This window comes from Ruditapes philippinarum, unplaced genomic scaffold, assembly GCF_026571515.1.
Source record: "Ruditapes philippinarum isolate M1 unplaced genomic scaffold, ASM2657151v2 ctg1392_1_1_1_1, whole genome shotgun sequence".
NCBI lineage: Eukaryota > Metazoa > Mollusca > Bivalvia > Venerida > Veneridae > Ruditapes > Ruditapes philippinarum.
Window position 1 is genome coordinate 180,095 of NW_026856508.1, and position 24,415 is coordinate 204,509.

General features: G+C 33.5%; 1 protein-coding gene across 2 annotated transcripts in view; it reads right to left on the minus strand.

The window, feature by feature from the left end:
• Nucleotides 1-24,415, minus strand: part of LOC132746817 (baculoviral IAP repeat-containing protein 7-B-like) — a 72,369-nt gene that overhangs the window by 18,836 nt on the left and 29,118 nt on the right. The window contains exon 1 of one of the 2 annotated variants that reach the window (XM_060736079.1): nucleotides 22,757-22,861. The exons of the other annotated variant lie outside the window; for it this stretch is intronic. The gene's annotated coding sequence lies outside the window, so the exon portion shown is untranslated. Of the gene's footprint in view, nucleotides 1-22,756; nucleotides 22,862-24,415 lie in introns of those variants that run through there. 2 annotated transcript variants of the gene reach the window in all.

Sequence of the window (24,415 nt, forward strand, 5' to 3'; positions counted from 1 at the left end):
AATAATGAAAAATCAATCAGTCGTTTGAGAGAAGTTAATAAACCTTTCCTAAGATATTAACTATAATACGCTTTGTTTTGATTCCCATAAAAGTAACGTACATGTACGTATTTTAAGGGAAAAAACTATAGACAAAACAAAAACAACAATAATAATGATACTAAAAAACAAGAGCTGTCGGTAGGACAGCACGCTCGACTATTCTAAGCGCTTGATAGTAAAAGAGCCTTGATAATGTTAAATTTTTAAAGTTCACAAAAGGGCTAAATTTTTTTATAAATTCATGTTATAGGCCTTAGAGAGAGTCTAATTATACAGTATTGACTTGACAGTATTGACTTGACTATTCAGAAGGTAATGTCAGAAGGGTGTTTTATTGAGTATAATGATACTAATTACCTATGAATACATAAATTTGACAGAAAAGGTACAAAGGCTTGTTATTAAGATGTTTTATCAAGTAAATCACTGCTTTATTATTATGAATGCATAAAATTGTCCCAAAAAAGGCACAAGCCCTTCAGTAGTTATTGAGATAACAGCTTACCAGCAAAACTTTACAAGCAAAACTTTACCATGAATTTCTAAGTTGAAAAAGGGGAGAAATATCAGCCTAAATGCAAGATAGAATTATGTATCTTTGTCAGTGACCTACAATTATGACCATAAAAGCATATGTGAAGTTTTAAATAAATATCTTTAATAGTTATTGAGATATGTAAAACTTGCATGTAAACATTAACTAAGAGACTAAGTAGAAAAGGGGATATGAATCAGGCTTAATGCAAGATAGAGTTATGGAACTTGGTCAGTGACATACAATTACGACCCTCCTATTATGACCCTTAGTGCATGTGTAAAGTTTCAAGTAAATATCTTTGAAGACCTTTAACCTTTAACCAAAATTTTTAAGTTTCAAAGGGGTAAATAATTCCCAAATATTGCAGGCAGAGTTAAGCAATTTTGCAAACTGATGTACATTGTTACTATAAAAATGTATTTTAAATTTCAATTGAATATCTCAAGCAATAATTGAGATATTTGACTTTCCAAAAAAACTTTAACCAAAATTTCTAAGTTCCAAAGGGGCAAATAATTCTGTCAATATTGTAGGCAGAGTTATCCAACTTGTCAATCTGATGTACCTTGTTACTATAAATAAGTATTGTAAGTTTCAATTGATTATCTCAAGCAATAATTGAGATATTTGACTTTACAAAAAAACTTTAACCAAAATTTCTAAGTTAAAACGGGGCATAATTCTGTCAATATTGTAGGCAGAGTTATCCAACTTGTCAATCTGATGTACCTTGTTACTATAAATAAGTATTGTAAGTTTCAATTGAATATCTCAAGTAATAAATGAGATATTTGACTTTACAAAAAACTTTAACCAACGCAGACGCCGACGCCGACGCTGACGCCGACGCCGACGCCGACACCGACGCCGACGCGGACGCTGACGCCGACGCCGACGCCGGGGCGACTACAATAGCTCTCATATTCTTCGAATAGTCGAGATAAAGGTCACGTAAATATAGGAAAGATGTGTTTGTAAATCTTGTCAAAATATTTGGATTTAATCTAAGTTAAGGAAGGATTTAAGAAATAAATTTTATATCAGAAGTTTCATAAAGTGATGTATCTTCGGATTATATTATGTTATGGGAAATAAAAAGGAAAGAAAGCGAAAAAACAGTAGTAAAGGTGAAACACCTAAAATTGAAAGGGGAACAAAGGATTTAAAAACAGCGGGAAACGTCAACAAACCAAAAGAGTGGGATCATAACGTACAGGACGGTAACGGTTCGTACCTTTCATTACTGAACTCTGATCAAATATTTACCGGACAGTATAACAATACATCTACACCCACTAAGAATATAACAATGGCACACATGCAGATGAATAACGGAAATAACGGAACAGGGTTCACGAGCCCCACGCAATATGTTCAGTTGTCTAATATGGGTCAATTTCAATCGCCAGGACATAATATGAATAATTTCACTCCCTGTAATGTGCAGTCTGTAATCAACCCTTCTGCGGCAACACCAGCTTCAACACAAGGACGCGGTCAACACGTGACTAATGAGGAGCTTATGTCTTTCATAAACGCTAAATTTAGTGAAATGAGTTCACATTTACAAAAGATAGATGTTGTGGAAAAGAAAGTGTCGGAAATGGACTCTAAATTAAACAAACTCTGGGCTGATTTAGACGCTAGGGTTGCTAAAAACACTGACAAGCTGAACAGAGTAGAAGAAACCGTAGACTCTCAAGAATTTTCAATAGCAACAACCCAGGAACGTGTTTCGAAATTAATGGAAGAAAATCTAAAATTGAAAGAGTCTGTATCTGATCTTCAGACAAAATCTATGGCAAACAACCTTATCATTGGAGGGATTCCGGAAGTGGCCGACGAAACAATTATTCAAACTGCTGAATGCTTGCAAACATATTTCACAGACAGCTTGAAAATACATTCTGAGGAAGCTAAAAGCATACAAATTGAAAGGGCTCACCGTTTTGGTGCTCGTCGTCCTGGTAAACCAAGAAACATAGTAGTTACATTTAAGGATGTACAGTCAAAAAATCATGTAAAGTCTTTCAAGGATAAGGTCGACACAAAAGCAACAGGTCTATTTATGCACGATCAGTTTCCACCAGACATTGTGGCGCAGAGAAAACGACTCATACCAATCATGAAAAAAGCAAGAGCTGATCATAAGGAAGCTTACATAAAATACAATAAACTGATCGTCGATGGTAGTATTTATATGAACGGTCCATATGGCACTGTCGCGTAGGATATACACGAGGGTGATGTGTCAATTGCTGTTTGGAATTGTAACGGTTTGTCTAGCCAAAAAATGGAGGACGATGACTTTTGTCGTTTGATCTCAAAATACGATATAATTTTTCTTCTCGAATCATGGACTAACATTGACAGTTCTATTGAATTGACCGGATATAAGTCGTTCAACTGTTACCGCAAATTTCAACATAGAAACGCGCGCAGGTCTAGTGGCGGTATAGTTCTCTATTGTAAAGATTGTATCTCTCCTGGAATATCTATTGTCCGTAATCACTATGATACTATTATATGGGTGAAATTGGAGAGAGAATATTTCAACACTATTGAAGATATATATGTTTGTGCAGTTTATCTCTGGGGTCAGGATTCCCCAGCCTACAACATTGTAAATGTAAATCTCTTTGAAACTCTTGAAAGCGATATCATTCATTTTCAGTCTCAAGGAACTGTTTTTGTTGCTGGGGACATGAATAGCCGTGTAGCAGTAAAGCCAGATTTCATCCGTTATGATAGAATGAATTCAATTATCGATGGTAGAGATTATGTGCCAGACGTACCTCTATCACGAACATCAATGGATAATCATAGTAACGCTTAAGGCAATAACCTATTAGACATTTGTAAATCAACTGAGCTTCGTATTTGTAATGGCCGTTTCCCGAATACAGACTCCTATACGTATTGTGGATATAACGGTAATTCGGTCATAGACTACCTCTTGTGTAAACAGTGTGATTTTGTTTCCATTAAAACATTTGAATTGTCTGACTTTAACATGTTTTGTGATCATAAGATCATTCAGTTTCGTGTTGCGGCGAATACCTGCGTTAAATCTTATATTGAGGAATCTTTCAATGATAAGATAAGATGGAATCCGGACAAACATGATGAGTACAGGAGAGGGCTTATATCGAAGTTACCACAATTTAATTCAATATTTGACACTGTAGTAAATCACAATGCTTCAACTGTGAACAGAGTAGTCTGCGAGTTTGTAGGTCTTATTAACGAGGTCGCAAAACCGTTATTCCTGGAAAAAATACGATCAAGAGACTTTTATTCAGGAACGCACAAATTCAAAAGGAAATCTGTGGTTAAAAAATCGGAGTGGTTTGACCAATCTTGTTATGATAAAAAACATGATTATTTAGAGGCTTTAAAGTGTTTTAATCAATATCCGACCGATGAAAATAGATTATCCCTTATGTCAAGAAAACGGGTGTACAAAAAATGGATTAAAACAAAAAGATTGCAATTTAAGTCTGTTAAAATGAATGACATTGAGAATTTGAAAACGAAAAACCCACGGGAGTTTGGAAATTCTTTTCAAAAAAGAAAATTTCAAAAGGTAGTGATTTATCAGCAAATGACTTCAGTGCCTATTTCAAGAATTTAATAGACGAAATCAATATTACATGTGACAGTGAAAGTGAAGAGTTTTGTCGGCAGGAGTTGTCGCCAGATGACCCCATATTTGAGGAGCTTGATACTATTATAACTATTGCTGAGGTACAGCATGCAATTAAGCATCTTAAGCGCGCGAAGGCGGGCTCAAGTGATGATTTGATTAATGAATACTTCATTGAGGCTGGGGATATTATTTCATCACATTTGACAGACTTGTTTAATCTAATATTTTCGAGTGGTCATTTTCCGTCAACTTGGATGGAGGGGATTATCATTCCATTGTTCAAAAAAGATGACGAAAACGTTTTGGATAATTACAGGGGAATTACGTTAGTAAGCGTGTTATCAAAGATTTTTACGTCTGTAATAAATACTAGACTAACAGATTGGTGTGCGGCAAATGACATCATCACCGATTCGCAATTTGGATTTAAAAAAGGTTTCTCTACAACAGACGCAATATTTTGTCTTCACGGATTAATTGAAAATAGTTTAAATTGTGGAAAACGTTTTTATGCAACATTCATTGATATGAAAAATGCTTCGACAGCGTATATAGAAATGCACTGTGGCTTAAAATATATAAATTAGGTGTTAACGGTAAAATGTTAAGAATCGTGAGATCAATGTACGATCAAGTGAGGTGCCGTGTTAAACACTTAAATAAATTCTCCGAATTCATGGAAATACTAGTAGGTCTAAAGCAAGGAGAAATATGTTCTCCATTATTCTGGTCAATGTTTGTAGAAGACTTAGAATTATACTTAAGCTCTCGTCCAGGCAGTGGTCTTGATTTCGGAGATATTACGTTAATTCTCTTTCTCTACGCCGACGATATGGTTTTAATGTCTAACTCGATAGAAGGTCTTCAACAAAGTTTAAATGACCTTCACACATACTGTGATCGATGGGGATTAAAAGTGAACATTGACAAAACAAAAGTGATGGTATTTCGACGGAGGGGAAGACTGAAAAATAGCGAACAATGGACTTATGACGGAAATCGTCTGGAGATAGTGGATGACTTTAATTACTTAGGCACGGTCTTTAATTCTAACGGTCGTTTTGATTCGAATGTACAAATGCTAGTTGGAAAATCGCTTAAAGCAATGAATACCTTAATATCAAATACTAAAGACTTTGATTTTACACCAAAAACTATGTGCAGCCTTTTTGACGCTTTTTGTGTTTCTATTTTAAATTATTCTGCTGAAGTATGGGGTTATACAAAATGTCAAGAAATGGAGAGAATACATCTTAAATTTTGCAAACATATTCTAAATGTTAAATTGTCCACTAGTAATGTTGGTGTATACGGTGAACTTGCACGTTTTCCTTTATATATTAATCGCTATATCAGAATTATTAAATTCTGGCTTAAAATTTTGAATACGAAAAATTGCGTAATTAGAAAAATTTATGATTTGATGCTGGAAGATGAAAAGGTAAACTGGGCTCATAACGTTAAGAAATTATTATATAGCTATGGATTCGGCTATATTTGGGAATCACCACAAAATGTTGACATTAACTGTTTCATTACATGTTTTAGGCAGCGTTTAATAGATACTTTTGTGCAAGACTGGAATAGTAGTTTGACTAACAATAGTGTTTTATTTGTGTATAAGAATGTTAAACAAGACTTTGTGTATGAGGATTACCTGAGTGTTGTTAAATCAAAAAAGTGTAGACAAGTTTTAACAAAGTTTAGACTCTCTTCACATAAACTACGTATTGAGTCCGGTAGATACGGACAGAATAGGATAGAACGGAGCGAGAGAGTTTGCGAAGTATGTGGATCAAATGACATTGATGATGAATATCATTTTATTTTAACATGTACAAAGTATAAAAGTGTAAGAAAACGATATATAGACAATTATTTTTACGAACGTCCTAGTGTGTTTAAACTCACTCAGTTGTTTAAATCAAAGAATGTACACACTTTGAACAATCTAGCTTGCTATCTGAATTGTGCATTGAAAATAAGGAGTAATTTGTTAACATAGTCTCATTGTATAAATTATTTGAGTCTGTAATAGTATTATATTCCAAAGAAGTACTATAGTTTATTGCCTTTGTTTCAATATAATATTGCTCTATAAATACTTAGTAGCCAAGTGCATTTCTCTTGCCGGGATAACAATTGTTCGATATCTTAAGAAAATAATTTAATTGTAATCCGACTTTGTATAAATAACCATTATATTATATCACTCTCATGATAAATAATTATGTACTGATGTGTATATATATTTATATAAGAATATTCAAGCTTTTGTAATGTTTATGTGATACCTTGATATATACTGTATTCTGTTAAGATGAGGAGCATATGCTCAAGTCTGAAAATAATAAAATATTTGTTCTGTTCTGTTCTGTTCTGATAAAAACAAAAAAACAAAAATAAACGAACATTTTTTTGCGTGCATAATTATTTTTTTCTTTTCGTATGATCATGTGTTCAAATGTTTACGTACATACTAAATGGATATTTTTGAGTATGCGCTTATTAATGCGTTTTATATAAAATGGAATACTCTATATAGTATGACACACACAGACACTAGGATGACCATTCAAACTGTAATTTAAAACACAATGCAACAACAGATGCCCCAATGTAATGAAAGATCATTCATATGATTATGAATATTTATATCACTTTGATCACCACATATATAATCTAAAAATCGATGTAATAGTTAACAAAACGAATGCACAGATCGATCGTATATCATATACATGTATGTAGTAGTTTCAACTATGACATTGACCATTCGAACTAAATATAGGCTGGCAGAAAATAATAGCCTGGATAATGTAAAATTCATTAATAAAATAAGGGCCATAATTCTGTCGAATCCCCATGCGAAAAGTAACAGAGCGAAAACGATGATCTGATTTGAAGGGGTCATTTATTTTATAAGGGAAATCATCCTATGAAATTGAATACTCTGAGCCCATACTGCTAGTCCCACCCCTAAGTAATTAAGCAAAAACGCGTTTTGCATTCACAGATACTGTGGCCTAGACCTTTGACCTACTAACCAAAAAACTAATTAGCGTCTTATATAATGCTTGATAAGGGAAATTATTATCTGGAGTGGCGGATGAACGTAAAAATCTCGGTCTTTATCTCTGAACTTAGGGAAATGTATCATCATCATCATCATTATCATCATTATCATCATCATCATTATCATCATTAATATTATTATTATTTTTGTTATTATCAAGGGCCATATTCTGGAAACAATTTTTACCATAAATTATGCTTCAGGAGAAGTTGCTTAAAACGCACGTCAAAATATTGGTAACATATGCAAAAATTGACGTGATGTGAGCTTCAAGGAAATGTTTTATTATTATTATTTCAAATCAGAAAAAAATATGTATTTCATACGATCTCCTCTATCTCATTCAAAACTATTGCAGTGTGAAGTGTTTGTTATTTAATTTTGCGATTAATTTTGGACTTTTGTCAGACTATTTTTGCAACATTCGGTATGTGCAATCCACTCTCAACATTTTTTATTATGCATGATTATATTTATTAGCCAGTGTCATTATACGTAATATGTAAAACTAGAAAAAGCTAATTAAAAATAGGTAATAAAGTAGGGGACAGTGTTCTATATTTGAAATTGTTGCAAAATGGTATGACGGGCAAGGGCACAGTGAGTAACTTCATTTCTTTTATGGTAGTTAACATATATATTCATTTGACATTGTGGTTTATATTACACTGGCTATGATCTGTACCACCACCCAATCAAACACACCCCAACCCCCATCCCCACCCCAACAAACCGCAAAATGGAAAGAAATAAGACATGTTAAAGTGTTTACAGCTATATATGTCTGTTGCCCGCAGTTTACAAAATTAATGTTGAATTTTGAAAAGGAATTATTCCAAGATACTTGCATAAAAGAAATGTGTCCCTTGAGCGACTGGCAGGTGCGCAAAATTCTTGGCTTAATGGTTATATCCTATTACAAGAGGGCCAAGATGGTCCTGGATCGCTCACCTGACATAAATGGCATTGCAAGAAAAGGTCGAACGTCTTATTTTCAATGATAAAATCAGTACTGAGGTCACATTTGGCTGGTTACTTTTTACCAAAGCTGTATAATTTCCAAAGTATTTAAAGATGCCTGCAACGAAATGCTTCATGACAAATATCTAAGCTCTTGACACAAAAATACTACTACCTAATTAAATGTGTTTACTATGAAAGTCTAAATAAATTAGTTGACCCTGTGAGCAGGGTCAAGTTCTGACCCATGGACATGTTTTATTTAACTTTTGTCGAGGAGAATATAAGGTTGTTTATGCTTCATGCAAAATATTTAAACTCTGGGCGTTGTACTTTCAATCAAGAAGAATTATAAAAAAAACAGGTCATGTACATTAAGAGCCCCTGAGCGTAGCCATTTTTAATTTTATGGACATTAAACATATTATTTTTAGAAGTCCACAAGGCAATGCTACATGCAAAATATATAAGCACTCGACATTGTGTTTCATTAGAACAAAAACTGAGTGACACCAAAGGCAGGGCCGATTTTGACCTAGAGGATCATAAGGTGATGTTACACGTTAAACATCTAAGCTCTTAGCATAGTAGTTTCTGGGGAAAGTTTTTAAGATATATTTTTTATACATGTCTATATAAATTAAATGATCCCGAAGTGGGATAAATTTTGACCCTAGTGTTATGATTTACGACACTTTTGAAGTGGTCCACTTGGCAATGCTACAAGTAAAACATTTAAGCTCTGGGCATTGGTGTTTTACCAAAGAAGACTGAAATGTATTTTCCGTGAACTAAGTGACCGCTAGGGTGGAGCCAACTTTGACCCTAGGGCCATGATTTATTCATGTATATTATTTACTTTTGAAGATGACAATAAGGTGATGCCTTATATAATAAATAACTATAAGTTATGGGCATTGTTGTTTCTGAGGAGTTTTTAAAGATACTTTACTACATTGTATAAACGTTTATACCAATTAAGTGATCCCGGGATGGGACTTAATTGGATCCAGATGGAGATTTTGTTTTGCTTTGGATAACAACGTATGACTAACGATGGAAAGCCAACATTTAAGCACAAATTGCCAAGGTGAGCTAAAAAAAAATGATATTTTGTTCCGGAACATTTTTCATTGTGCTGACGTACTGTATTCATGTGTTGATTAACAAAAATATTAAAAAAATGTTATTCTTATTTTTCAGATTCAACCATAAATATATTAAAAAAACAGTAAAACATTACCTTTTTTATGAGTTATTGAATTAAATGAAAAATACTACATAAGATGTAGCTTTATGAACTTATAATTGATGGCGATCAAATAAAATAATCACGAAGTAAGCATACGGTTAGGGGAAAAAACAACATCTAGCTAACCAACTCATGAATTAGGTCCGTTTTAAAACAGACTATATCATTTTGAGATTGAAGCTAAATGATCTGTTTCAAAAACGACGTTAACTTACCGATCACATATCCGACACTGAAACGAAATGCCTCACACGATCTGAAGATTTTAACTTACTAAAATGAGAATGGCTACTTTATATGGTTATACATGTACCATTTCGATTTATTGTGCAATATCATGTGAGTTCTCATTAAAATAACGTCGGATTAACGTTAGAAATCTATTTATAGCCACATATCTGTTTACGAGTAATATTATCATTTGTGGTACATTATATGTATCAAAATCACGAGTTTTTAATAGTGCTTTAACATTCAATCATAGTGACAGAAAAAGAAAAGAAAACATAGTTATAATTTGAATCTATAGCCACGTGGATGGAAAATTCAAATTCGTAGGCGTTTGCGGTCAGAAATCGAGATGCATTGATAAAGTGAATATTCTAGATTGATTTTCAAAAAAAAGGTCAGTTCAATTTACATATGTATTTGAATTTATTTCTACTTTGTATTTGATAAATAATTGCATGATTGCAAGCATTCTTAAATTCATAATCATTATTTGAACAGTTGAAGCAAAAATTGTCACACAATTTCGCAATAATGTCTGATAATAAATCATTTCAAATTTGGCACGTTTTAACTCTGCTCGTGAAATGTTTATAATAAGCCTTTCAGGACTACCAAAGAGAATGCTTAATTTTCATATTCTTGTTAAACTGTGATGTTTTTGTCAGTTAAAATCTGAGAATTGAGAATGAATTTCTACGATTTCGAGCATTTCGGACGGTCCCAAATAACCATAGACGTTTCGGTCCCAGACATTTCGGTATTTTCCAATTCCGCCCAATTTTTTATCAGAATAAATCTTACCTTAATGTGTTTTACACCAGATTTTAATATCATTCTAATAAATTGACGGGAAATAAATGAAAGAGCGAATTGATTGATTATCTAATTTAATTTTGTAATATAGAATGACGTCTCATTTAATCATTAGTAGGAAAAATGTAATCAAAACAATCAAAGCAGAACAAAAACTTTTTAACAAAATATAGCACAAAAACAAACATTTATTATCAAAATTTCTTAACAATCTTTGATTTGAAACTATGAAAAATTTAAGACTGTAACTGTTCTATTTCAAAAGTAGAATATAGGCTACATAAGTTAGAATAACATTTTCTTTTCAGGTAGTTCAAGTGTTGGACATGCTCTCAAAGGTCGGAGGGACAGAAACACGTGATAATGCAAAAAGAAACACGGGAAAGTAAGACTTTTGTAAATTCTATTACACACTTTCATCCATACTAAACTTGAGTTTAAAGCGGCCTTTAAATTTTCAATATTTATGTTTACTTTTATTTTTTGTTTGTTTGTTTGTTTGTTTGTTTCATTTTACGCCTTTATCCAACAGTATTTCAGTCATATAGGCGGATAGTTTCCTAAAATGAAACAAACAAACAAACATTTTTTTTTTATTTTTTGTTAAAGCTCACTTCCAAAAAACTAGCAAAGCTGTTCATTGAATTAAGATAACTTTCAAACTTTCTAACGGGCAGATTATCATGAAAAACGTTTTTGCTTGTTAGTATTCCATTTTTCATAAATTTCTTTTTTTTTCAGTGAAACTGGTATCACAAACGCCATTTGACATTAACATATCTTCCGATCAGACGAGGAGTGGTGAGAGAAGGTCATACACCCAAAAGCATCACACCTCCAAATTCGTTCTAATTCTCATGGATATTTAAAGTGAAATAATTTATACGGTAGTGACAATTATCAAAAAGGAGGTCAAAATATTCCAAATAGCACCAAATGTTTTAGTAATGCTGTAGAAATATAGTTAAATTACTGAACATCTGTCATTATTTGATTGAAACGTTATCATCCGAATCTTTTTATATTTTCTTGAAAATTTAATTAGATTTTCATTTTTAATATTTTGTTTGATAAGGCAAACTTTGATAGATATGTACATGCATTGTTTTGTTCTTTAATATTTTATATGTTTTCTTAGTTTCGTTTATGACACTGTTTTTGTAATACTTTTTGCTTTGTTATAAACTTATTTTATGTTTTATTTTGTTAAATTTATGAAAATTATTTAGCCTTGCAGAGTTTACTAAAACTGTATGAATCAGATTTAAATTGAAACTTTTATTTTAAATAAAAAACCCAAAAAAACATATTTTTGCTTTTAATAGTTGTTTGTTATACATTTCATGGGAGTGAAATTTACTAAATAGAATGAGTTACAACAAATTTGATCAAATCAGGATTTGCCAGAAAATATCTATAACAAGGTAAAACAAGAAGAATAAGGGAAATGACCAGATTGAGATCAGAAAATGGTCAGATTTAGGGCAGAAAAGGGTAAAGATTTAGATGGAATGATGGTCATATTGAGGTCGGAAAATGGTCAAAAACTGGTTAGATTTAGGACGGAAAATGGTCACATTGAGGTTGAAAAAAATGATCAGAAACTGGTTAGATAATGGTTAGATTTCGGTCGAAAAATGGTCAGACGTTGGTCAGAAAATGGTTAGATAATGGTCAGAGTCTGACGTCTACCTGACGCCAGATTATTACGTCAAAAAAACTTTCAAATCCAACTGTTTTTCCATAAGGGAATTCAAGGGATAAGGGTTGTAAGGGTGACTAGGGCGAAGAGAGGGGAGGGGGGGTTTAGGAAATACCTACCGTCAACGACAATCCAACAAGATAGACATCATAAAACATGTAAACATACAGAACAAGTAACAATACAGACATGAGAAACACGTGAAGGAACACAGAGGAGTACCGCCGTGGAACGGTCAGTGGTAGTTAAACCACTGGGGAGTTTAAACCAGTTTTAAGTCTTGTTAACCTACCAACCCTCACGCTTCATATTGAGGATTATTATCCCAGATATGATACCGAAAGCACATCAGGTTGTAGAAAAAAGTTGCTTTCTTGCAAAAATGAATTTTAATTATGAGTAAAGTCTATACTCTTACATTTGTATAATATCACTCCTGAGTGTCCATTCTATACCAACTTAAATCAAGACATGGCAAATGTAATGAATTTCGTATGTTGAAGCATTTAACATCACACGTACCTATTTATGCCGTGAATTTATGTCAAATATAACTCGGTCATATATGGCATATGGCACATGTGCCATTGAGTTTTTCTATGCTCACCAACACGTATTTGTCACTTACTAAAATGCGCATAAGAAAAGAAAATACAAACGTATACGTCACAGGTGTTTTTTTTTCACTCAAACACGCCCGTTTTGCACAAAACCGTTTGCTTACAAACATTGATATAAAAATTCATGACCCTAGCTCTAATTGTTTTTTTTTTCAACAGCATGCATGACAGTTTGAAATTTTGCTATTTTTGACTTAGAAAAGGGCAATAACTCTGGCATAAATGCGGGAAATCGACTAGCGAAACCTAATGTACAAAACTTCATATGCTGACTAATATTCACGAAAAGTTAACGTAAAGTTTCATGACACTGAAACTGAGGGGCGTGGGTTCAAATTCCAGAAGGGGCAACTTTTTTCTCTTTCTTCTTAAAATTATTTATTTATCTCTCAGACCCATTATGGAAAGAAAAAAATAATAGCAAATACGATACCAGATATTTTCCAAGTTAAATAAAATAAAAAAACTACACTGTTAAAGTATTTTATCTTTTGCAAGATAAGCCAATATACTTTTAAAACAATTTAGGCACATTTTGAAAACAGCCCCTCATTGTGGTAACTTTTAGGGATATTTTGAATAAGACTTTTTACATAGGGAATCGCTGATAAACAATGACGATGTATCATTGATAATGATGATAATAATAATGATGTTGTTGTTCTTGTTGTTGATGATGCTGCGGCTGCTGCTGCTGCTGATGTATCAATAACGTTGATGAAGAAATGTTAAGACGACGATGATACTGTTAGTTTACTATGTAAAATGTGTGACATATACGGTCAGGCATTTACTACCAAATTGCAGAAACGTAAATGGCAAATACAATCGGCCGACATATACGGTCCGTGACATATACGGTCCGGAACATATACGGTACGACATAGCTCTGTGCTATAACTAGATATCTAAGCGATAAAGTGTTATCTAATTGTACTACTGTCTTTATCTATAGTAATGAAAGTAACACCAAGTACATGTATAGAATGTAAAAGAAATTGCACGAACTCTAAAGTGTACACTGTTTTAAATTATTAAAAATAAAATTTACTACATAACCACGTGTCTCTACTATAAATCAAGATTGGCAATTATTTCCTTAAAGTTTCTAATTTAACAAGTTTTTTGTTTTATCAAAACTTAACAGGAGATATAATCAAGGAAATATTCTTTAAAATGAACTGTATGACGATAATACAAATACACCAGCTTAATTGTTTTAGTGTAACATTAAGTTATCGTATTCACCGCTAAAATATCATGATATTATGCGTATTATGTCAATGTTAAGGAAAATAATTGTCTTTAACATAAAAGTATGTTACCGGATTAAAAAGACTCGAAAATGGCTTTACATTGGTCTCGTTGTATATTTATCTATGTTTTATATGTATCTTGGGGGTCACGAGACTTCAAAAATGACGTAAAACACTTCCAAAATAGACTTCCAACTGAATAGAACTTTTATAAATATAGATTTCGTGACATGACAGCTTGAAAAGTTACTATCATTATTTATATTGTATTTTTCAGACATCGCATTATTAACCGGAAGGAACAATTTTATACAAAAGCAACACAAAGGCGGGGCAACATTAAGTGAATTACAAAGTTCTTTCAGTAATAGACGGAAATAAACAGAAAAAAAAAACGATTTTAACAGCACAAAAGGGCGTATAAGTGACAATAAGGGAATACACCTTGAAATGTGTCACAAAAGTGTATTTTCCGAAAGACAACATGAGATAAACATTTGATCAAGGAAACAGGAGTATTATTTCCAATGGCTTTCAACTGCATGGGTCGAGGGACCCATTGCAGAATATATGGCGGATGACACTTTCTTTTTAGCTCGACTTTGTTTTCGAAGGAACAAGAATTTGTAACAGAGTTACCAACGTCCCCCGCCTCGGGAAGTTATATATGAAGCATAAAATTGTGCTATTTCAAAAGATTGAGGTATGGATCTCAAGACATTCAGTCCAAAATAATGATCAATGCTAGATCTGAAAATGCAACAATAAATTTGCTAAAAAAAATAAAATGAAACACGGAATTTAAAAATCTATCATGTTAAGCTTTGACCTCTAAGTGTGACCTTGACCTTGGAGGTAGGGATACATGTGCATGATATACTGTCTTATTATTGAGACTTTTTGTGCCAAGTATTTTCAAAATCCCTTAATCTATGAAGAAGTAATGGACTGGACACAAAATATACCAAATAACAGACTCTGTTAACCTTTGACCTCTATGTGTGACCTTGACATTGGAGGTAGGGGTGCAGGTGTTGTACTTGACATATCGTCTTATTATTGTGACTATTTGTGCAAAGTTATTTCAAAATCCCTTGAACTATGAAGAAGTTCTAGATCGAACACAAAATATACCCTATAACAGACTATGTTAATTTTTGACCTCTAAGTGTGACCTTGACTGGGATGCAGGTGTTGCGCATGACACATCCTCTTTATAGTGACCATTTGTGCGAAGTATTTTCAAAATCCTTTGATCTATGAAAAAGTTATGGATCGGACACAAAATATACCCAGGAACAGACTATGTAAGTATTTGACCTCCAAGTGTGAACTTTACTTTGGAGGTAGGTGACCGGTATTTGCGCATGACACATCGTCTGATTATTGTGAACAATTATGGCAAGTATTTACAAAATCCCTTCATAAATAAGAAGGTTATGGACCGGAGACGACATATACCCTCAAATAGACAATGTTGACCTTGAATGAGCAAGTGCGACCTTGATGCTGGAGGTAGGGGTCTGATTGTTGCGCATGACACATTGTCTTATTATAACAAAAATTTGTGCCAAATTATTTCAAATTCCTTTCATAAATGACAAAGTTATGGACCGGACACGAAATATACCCTGTAATAGACTATGTTATTATTTGACCTCCAAGTGTGACCTTGACCTTGAAGTTAGGTGACTGGTTTTTGCGCATGACACCTCGTCTTATTATTGTAAACAATTATGGCAAGTATTTACAAAATCCCTTCATAGATAAGAAAGTTATGGACAGGACACGACATATACCCTCAAATACACAATGTTGACCTTGAATGAGCAAGTGCGACCTTGAACCTGGAGGCATGGGTCTGGTTGTTGCGCATGACACATCGTCTTATTATAACAAACATTTGTGCCAAGCTATTTCAAATTCCTTTCATAAATGACAAAGTTATGGACCGGGCACGAAATATACCCTGTAACAGACTATGTTAATATTTGACCTCCAAGTGTGACCTTGACCTTGAAGGTAGGTGACTGGTTTTTGCGCATGCCACATCGTTGTGAACAATTATGGCACGTATTTACAAAATCCCTTCATAGATAAAAAAGTTATGGACCGGACACGACATATACCCTCAAATAGACAATGTGGACCTTAAATGAGCAAGTGCGACCTTGATGCTGGAGGTATGGGTCTGGTTGTTGCCCATGACACATCGTCTTATTATAACAAACATTTGTGCAAAGTTATTTCAAATTCCTTTCATACATGACAAAGTTATGGACCGGACACGAAAGTGTGACGGACGGACGGACGGAGCCTATTTCTATATCCCCCTTTTTTCTTCGAAAAGGCGGGGGACAAAAAGTAGTGTTGTTACAGTCATGGCGGCGTTCCCGTCGCCTTCCGCAAACTTTATCATTGAGCATAACTTTTTAAGTCGTTGTTGTATTAGATTATCAGACTATTATTTGACTTTCATTCATAAATTACATTGATCTTCTAGGTCAATATGTCTAAATTTTGCTTAATTTTTACTATTTATAATAGTGACTGTAACTTTATTATTTTGTTAATTTGAATGGACTGTCTTTAAACTTGAACACACAAATCTTCAAAGCATACCCTGACCTTCACTTATAAATGATCTTGACTCTACGGCCAATTTATTGAAATTTTCATTCTATTTTTCTTGCTGTAACTATAGCTTTAACATTGTTATTAATGAACGAATTGACTTCATATTTAGGCACAACATTATTTAGGATAAGTCCTTCACGTATATCAAACTTAAATGGACCTTTACTCATTGATGACATCAATTTTGAAGATTGCATTATAAAATTATCATGATTTTTGCTATAATTGTAACTTGGCCATTCATATATAGAGTACCTTCATACTTGAACAAAACAACCTTTCGGACAAGACCTTCTAAAAAATTGAAATAATATTGACTGTGAGCTTGACCTTGACCGTCAGGGTAAAATTATTGAGCCTTTGTTAAAATTTCATTTTATAATTATGCTTATCATGTACACATTTAATTTATATAAAGACAAAACAAGACTTGCTAACAAACAATTTAAACATATTGAAAAAAAAAATGAAATTCTCTCGTTTTTCCTGTAACTTGCTATGACTTATTTTCTTTTATGGATTAACTTTATAAACTCATATTGACATTGACCCGGGTATGACCATGACCTTGAAGGTCAAATTAATGAATTTTCACTGACTTTTAGTATGATTTGCTGTAACTTTGTAATGACCGTCAATGGATTATATTCCATTGATGGAAAATATAATCTGGACAAGCCCTTCTAAAAGGCTAAAGCAACCTTGACATGTGACTGTCAATGTCACATTATTGAAATTTTTCTACGTTGTCATGATTTGTATTGCAATGTATTTATGTTTGGATTTGTGACAAAAAAACACTTGTGACCGAATGAACATGTTGAATAATTTTGATATGACCTTGACCACTTAATGACATTGTCAAGATCAGATGATTGAATTGAGCTAATATGCTCTTAACTTTGTTATTTATTAATGGATATGACTCAAATTTGGACAAAACAGCAAGTGTGGCTAACAAACAAAGAACGGAAAATCTTTTTTTTTCTAATTGAAGATTTGTTTAAACCGTTTACTTGTTTGTCTTAATTTTATTTGCGTTCCCCGGCGGTGGTTCTTGTTATTTAACAAACTGTGGGCACAGCTTACTGTCAAATGTGGCCGATTCCTAAAATATCCAGATCTTGTCAGGTTGACAAATATACAATTTCAAGGTTGGATACCCGTAATGAACATATGAACATTATAAGAATTAAAGCTAGCATATAAAACTATACCCTCTAACTAACATGTATGCTAATTGTCATAAAGTTTGCCAGACATTTATAAGAGGAAGGACACAAACTACTGCTTAATATAAAATATAATACAACGATTTAATGATCTTTTTTAATGTTTCGTATGCCTTAAGTTATGATTTAAGTTGTACAAAAATGTCATGACGATCACATTCAAAATATTTGCTATTATAGCATAAGGCCTTTACAGGAAATACAATTTGTCATTTATTATATATATGCATTTGTCCATACAGCAATGGGGAAAATTTTAGACCTGCTTTGTGTACTTTTTTTTTACAAAATCACACTGTTTTCAAATTTACTAATAAAAATAGTTTTTCTGATGTACAACATGTCACAGAGCTTTAAGGGATTAGAATAAACGTATAACTGAAGTGACAGTGCCATGTTTGAATATCATATTCTTTTTTATCATTATCTTATTTCATCTACATAATAAGTAACATGCCAAAGAGCCAGTCCTATAGTCGATCGTTCTAAAACTTCACAGTTGAGAGAGTTACCACCGAGACAGTGTCACTCACTTTATTTGCGTCGCCTCTGATGAAGTTCGGCCCCGCCTTAAATTGTCGCCAAATTTAATATGATGCTTCGTATGCTAGCATTTAGTCTTCGTTGACTGGGCGGAAGGGAACCAGGACAACTTTGAATCAATATCACTTGTCGAATAATTAAAATTTCAAGTTACAAAGCCTAAAACACGCCCACTATCAGAGAGGCGGTTCTCCCTCAACCGTTAAGAAAGTACGCCAAACCCTGCGCGGGCAGTAAGGGGAGATCACTGCAGAACAGTTCGTCCTCAAAATCATGCGAACATTATGCAATTCGTACCAATATTTATATGGACATATTCTCGGCACATATTGTCTTTAATTTATTTTAAGTATACAAATCATTTCAATTTTACTTGTTATCCAATTAATTTTGCCTCGACCAGACGTTTTCAATCTTGTTCGCAACAGACAAACATTTCAGAATTTCAGACATGGCATTACTTTGTGAATTTATGCATAAGGTTCTACTTTTTCACAAAAATATGCAACTTAATTATTAAACAATAAGCACATACCAAGAACATGGAGAAAAATTTATTTGTGCTTCAGATATTCAACTGAAATAGAGAACGATTTTCAATGCTGATTGACTGTTCATATCATTTGGCGGCGTCTTTGATGTACAGCATTAATATTTAATTTGTTATAGATGTTATACTATAAATGCTATTATTGCACACACTTGAAAACACGCTTTTGGGTTATCTGCGGTCATGTTTTCGTGTTTCTACTTTATTTCTCTCTATATATCCTTTCGACGCCTGTAACGTTATAAAACCTATAGACAAGTTGGCAATTTTGAGCTTCCGTAGATCTCAGCTGAACTTTCATAACAGGGGTCTGATACTAGCAGTTAGACACACATGTATCGTACTAAAGAATGTCTCGTGACCAGGGTCATTGAAAGTTGTCTGAGAAGCCATTTAAAATCACGCGGCACACGAATTTCGCCAAAGTGCAAATGTTGCTCTGACAACCGACTGCGGTACTAACGCCTGTGGAATTTTGTTTAAATTTGGTGCCATTTTTTTCTTCATTCAATTCAATGAATGTTAGACAAAGTAACCAGGGTCAAAAACAGGTCACAGATGATAGAAAAAATGGCCTCTTTTTCGAAAAAAAAATATATTTTTCTGCGAAAAGGCACGTGACACCGAAGCAACCGTCTTTCTAAGGATATCGTATAACTAAGCAATTTGAGCCGCGTCATGACAAAACCAACATAATGGGTTTGCGACCAGCATGGATCCAGACCAGCCTGCGCATCCGCGCAGTCTGGTCAGGACCCATGCTGTTCGCTTACCGACTCAATTACAAGTAGAGAAACTGATAGCGAACAGCATTGATCTTGATCAGCCTGAGCGGATGCGCAGGCTGGTCTGTATCCATGCTGGTCGCAAACCCATTATGTTGGTTTTGTCATGACGCGGCTCATTTAAAAGTTATATTTAAGCAAAACGTATCTTTTATATTATATAAAATTTTAATATAAAACCGTTAATACAAATGACATTGCCGATTATAATTATATGTCCTAATGTTTTCTTAAAAGTGATTCCGAATGTCAGACATATTTTTCAATCACAATATTACCAAAATACACTTTATTTTTGAACGGATGACAAATTTAAATACATCCGTTATTCAAAATATACATGTATGTACATGTATAAGTACTCTATAGAGTACACACTGCCTTTGTTTATAATTAAATATCCTGTATTTTGTAATAAGGGTTGTTACCACACTTGAGTGAAATTTTATATACATGTATGTATAAAATTATTTTCTAAAACAATAGTCAAACGAGCAGTATCTCTAGACGCTTGCAGAATTCATGATCACAAAATAGACAAAATATCGGGTTTTTTTTCGCCGATTATTACATTTTCTTTCACTATCATACATAAATCGGTGTAAAAAGATGAAGTAGACCTTTTAAAGTTCAATCCGTAAGGTGAAAAGGCGAGATTTTAGCATTTAAACATTCAAGCGTCTTGTCCACTATGTACCGGAGTACGGTATACAGTGTGGTGCCCCAAGCCTCACTCTAATATTAAATGTATAAAACGGCAGGGGCGCGGAGCGAAAACAACTTAATAAGTGGGGGTGCAGGGCGAGAAGTCGAGAGTCGCGACCCCGCCTAATTACAAAAAATCTCGACTTTTCGCCCCGCGCCCCCCCCCCCCCCCCGCTAATTAGCGTGTTTTCGCTCCACGCCCCCGCCATTTTAACTCGTTTATTCTCGATAATAATCGCCCATCCAAGTCATCGTAATTACAAACGATCCATTCTGAGTATTTTTTGTCTTTCTGGTTCACGATTTTAAGGTTGTAAAGCAATTTGTTGTGTTTTAAAATGAAAAATTTTTAGCTGAAAAAAATTCCATTAGTCCTTTCTTTCATATAATTATGATATGCTAAAGAGTCAAATGACGAAAATATCTAATAAAATATAATTAACGCGTATATACATATCTTTAATGACAATAATTTGGCAGTTTATCTATGTTTATCGTTTGTATGTTTGTATTGTTAGAACAGAAGTACGTTTTGTTTTGTTTATCGTGTTCCGGTTATAAGCGGATGCTACAAGTTAACATCCGGTTGCGTCAGTAAAACAATTTGCCAATCATCGAGCTTAAATTATTAATTGCGGATATGATATTGTTATAACCAAACAGTATGTCCTTATTGTCCAATAGAATAGCTCATAATATTTACATTTCTTATCTACCGTGCATATCTAGTAACGCAGGAATGTAGAATTAACGTAAAAGTAACGCTACGAACCAAAACTATTCTAAATTAAATTTTAAGAAATTTATTAGCGGATACGGCTGTTACGACATTATACTTTAACCAACAATACATTTTTTATCTGGAATATGTTTATTTTTTAAGATCATTCGTGAAAAAGACAACATAATTACCGTTTTGAAGGTGACTTTTGTGTTTCGTCAAATAGATATGTACATTTAACACATTTTAAACTATACTTTTTCATATTCTGTATACCTAAGACATTTGTCAAACTACAAGGGATGTCTTGGAAGTTCATATGAGCCGTGTCGTGACAAAACCAACATAATGGGTTTGCGACCAGCATGGATCCAGACCAGCCTGCGCATCCGCGCAGTCTGATCAGGATCCATGCTGTTCGCTTACAAACCCTATTACAAGTAGAGAAACTGATAGCGAACAGCATGGATCCTGATCACACTGCGCGGATATGCAGTCTGATCAGGATCCATGCTGGTCGCAAACCCATTATGTTGGTTTTGTCATGACACGGCTCAATTATACTTCTTCATTTTTTATTGTATAACAATACATACGTTTTACAAATTTTGTCAGCAAAATATAATTATACATATCTTTTGAACACATTTATCCAAAATTATTGAACTGTGACTTACGTTTGTATTCTAACAGTATTTACATACAATATAATTATATACATCGTCATGACTTTGACAGCGTCAAATTAACTTCATGTTTACCCGCTATTCAATTTCTTCCGATTTCAACAGCAGTGTTACCTATCTGGAGATACACGTTATGTTCCTTTGCTATTACTTTAAGAATTTCATATTTAAAATTATGATTTAAAAACAAATATGTCACTGGTTCTTTTTCAAAGATTGTTGTATAAACGCAATCTACGATAATTTGACCATGCTACTTTTGGTCTTCTGGAGCGTTATTATACGATATTCTGTCATCACCGTTTCTTAATCTAGTTTGACATTTATACACAAATTGCCTTTTACCTTTTATGTCTGATTTTGTTTTTCAAGTAAAGTTTAAAATGTCAATTGGTGCCATAGTAGCGTTGCTCACACGCTATTCCCTACTGCTCTGCTTACGTGACGTCATTCATACATTAGTTCAAATGTTGGTTCTTAATTAGCATTCCCCCCCCCCCCCCATTTAGATAATAATTTTAAACGTTACAGAGATATAAGCATTCATTTTGAAAACCATCACACTCGTGAGAGGAAGAATTCCACAATATATCAGCGTTTGATATCAACGTTTGATCCGATTATAATTGTCTAGTTTAAAATCAAAACAAAGTTAAATGTAATCAAAAACAGAAATGGAGAAATAATAAAAATCAATAAGAGCAGACACTGGATGGGTAAATAATGGAATTATAGTACAATGTCATATGTTTGCTTACCAAATATCACCAGGAAATATAATATCCACAGATAAACAAATAAATTCAACTGTAAAATAAAATATTTCATTTCATAATGTGTGGAAGAAGCAGTTTATTTAGATCGAATGAAATGTTTCTACAATATTGCGCAATATAAAAAGATAGTATTGTCAATCGCATCTTTTCGGCCCTTTCCGTTAGTCTTCGGAAAAAATAGTATGAATACGGTATTTTGGTCTAACCTACGCGAAGAAACTAAACATGTAAACAAACAGTAATTTAATGCTGACAGTTGTTGACAATTTTTTTTAAATCCAATATATCAATTAGAAGTCCACCTAAATAAGTAAATTATTAGATATAATAGTAAACAATATATTATTTATAAACTTATTTTTACAGTATGGTTGTAGAAACCGAAAGTACAAATGCCAACCTGTTGACTTTAAGTCGCATTTCTTTAAAATTGTACATAAATTAAAATGGTTTTCAGACATATTTTCAATCATAATTGTACCGAAACAAACTTATTTTTTCTTTAGATGTCAAATGTCATAACATTCGTTTTATATTATCATGATTACACTCTCGGTAGAACTACTTTCAATCCGAGGTTATTATAGATAATAACCGAGGATGTTCCGTTGATTTATTGTGTTAAATTGGTTTCTGGCAATGATAGAAAACAAAATGTCTTTTCACAAGTAATGACTTAGCAAAAGTACATTGTATTTTCCCCTTCCTCTTCTTCACTTCAAAGCAAAAAATCACGCATTGTAAAGATAATACACGTACTAATCGTCAATAATCGATGGAAAGAATTTCATTTGCCTGAGGTTTGCGACATTGGATGTAACGGGTATCTATCATTTCACAATAGTCACCTAACAATAGCCTTAACAACTGAAGCACCCTGGGTCAACCCCGCCACAGAAGACTTAGTTTAAAAGGTTATGTCTCTTTTTCTTATATGATGATAGTATTTTGTTGTTAAAGTATCCGCTTATGGGATGACAAAAACATGCATAATGCATCACGTCTTAGGCAGTAAAGAGCAAAATGTTAAACTCAGATACTGCGAAAAACATATTAAAGATATGTTGTTCAATGAGGACAATGACCCTGCCCACAAATCTGTCATCGGCTTGGTTGTGGATTTGAAATAATTCAAATAATACAACATCCGCCATCATTGCCTGCGCTCAAACAGACTTTCATCTATTAACAAAATTGATACAGCCAATTTCCGGTACCCACTTTCGGTCTGATAATGACGCCATCCATGCAGTGGAAGACGTCGTCAAAAATAACGGCAGAAGTTAAATCGTTACATGTGAGCCTGGCCACTCATTGATTGGACCTTGTCATACCAGGACCAGTGACCACCTTAATACACGCACATAGATGCAAACGCGAATGAACACGTGAGTAATATACTTCTCTGGTATAATACGTGATTGAACACTACATATGCTTAACAATCAAGGAAAGAACTAAAAGGGAGATAACCGTTGCGAGCTGCTTTTGATTTAAATTGTTAAGATTTATCGCCCTTGATGTTTTAACTATTAAATTCATTTTATTTATGTCCGAGCTATATCTGTCTATCTGCGCATTAAAAATACGTGAAAAGGGAAAATATTTTTTTACATTGTTATCACAAATTGGATGCATATT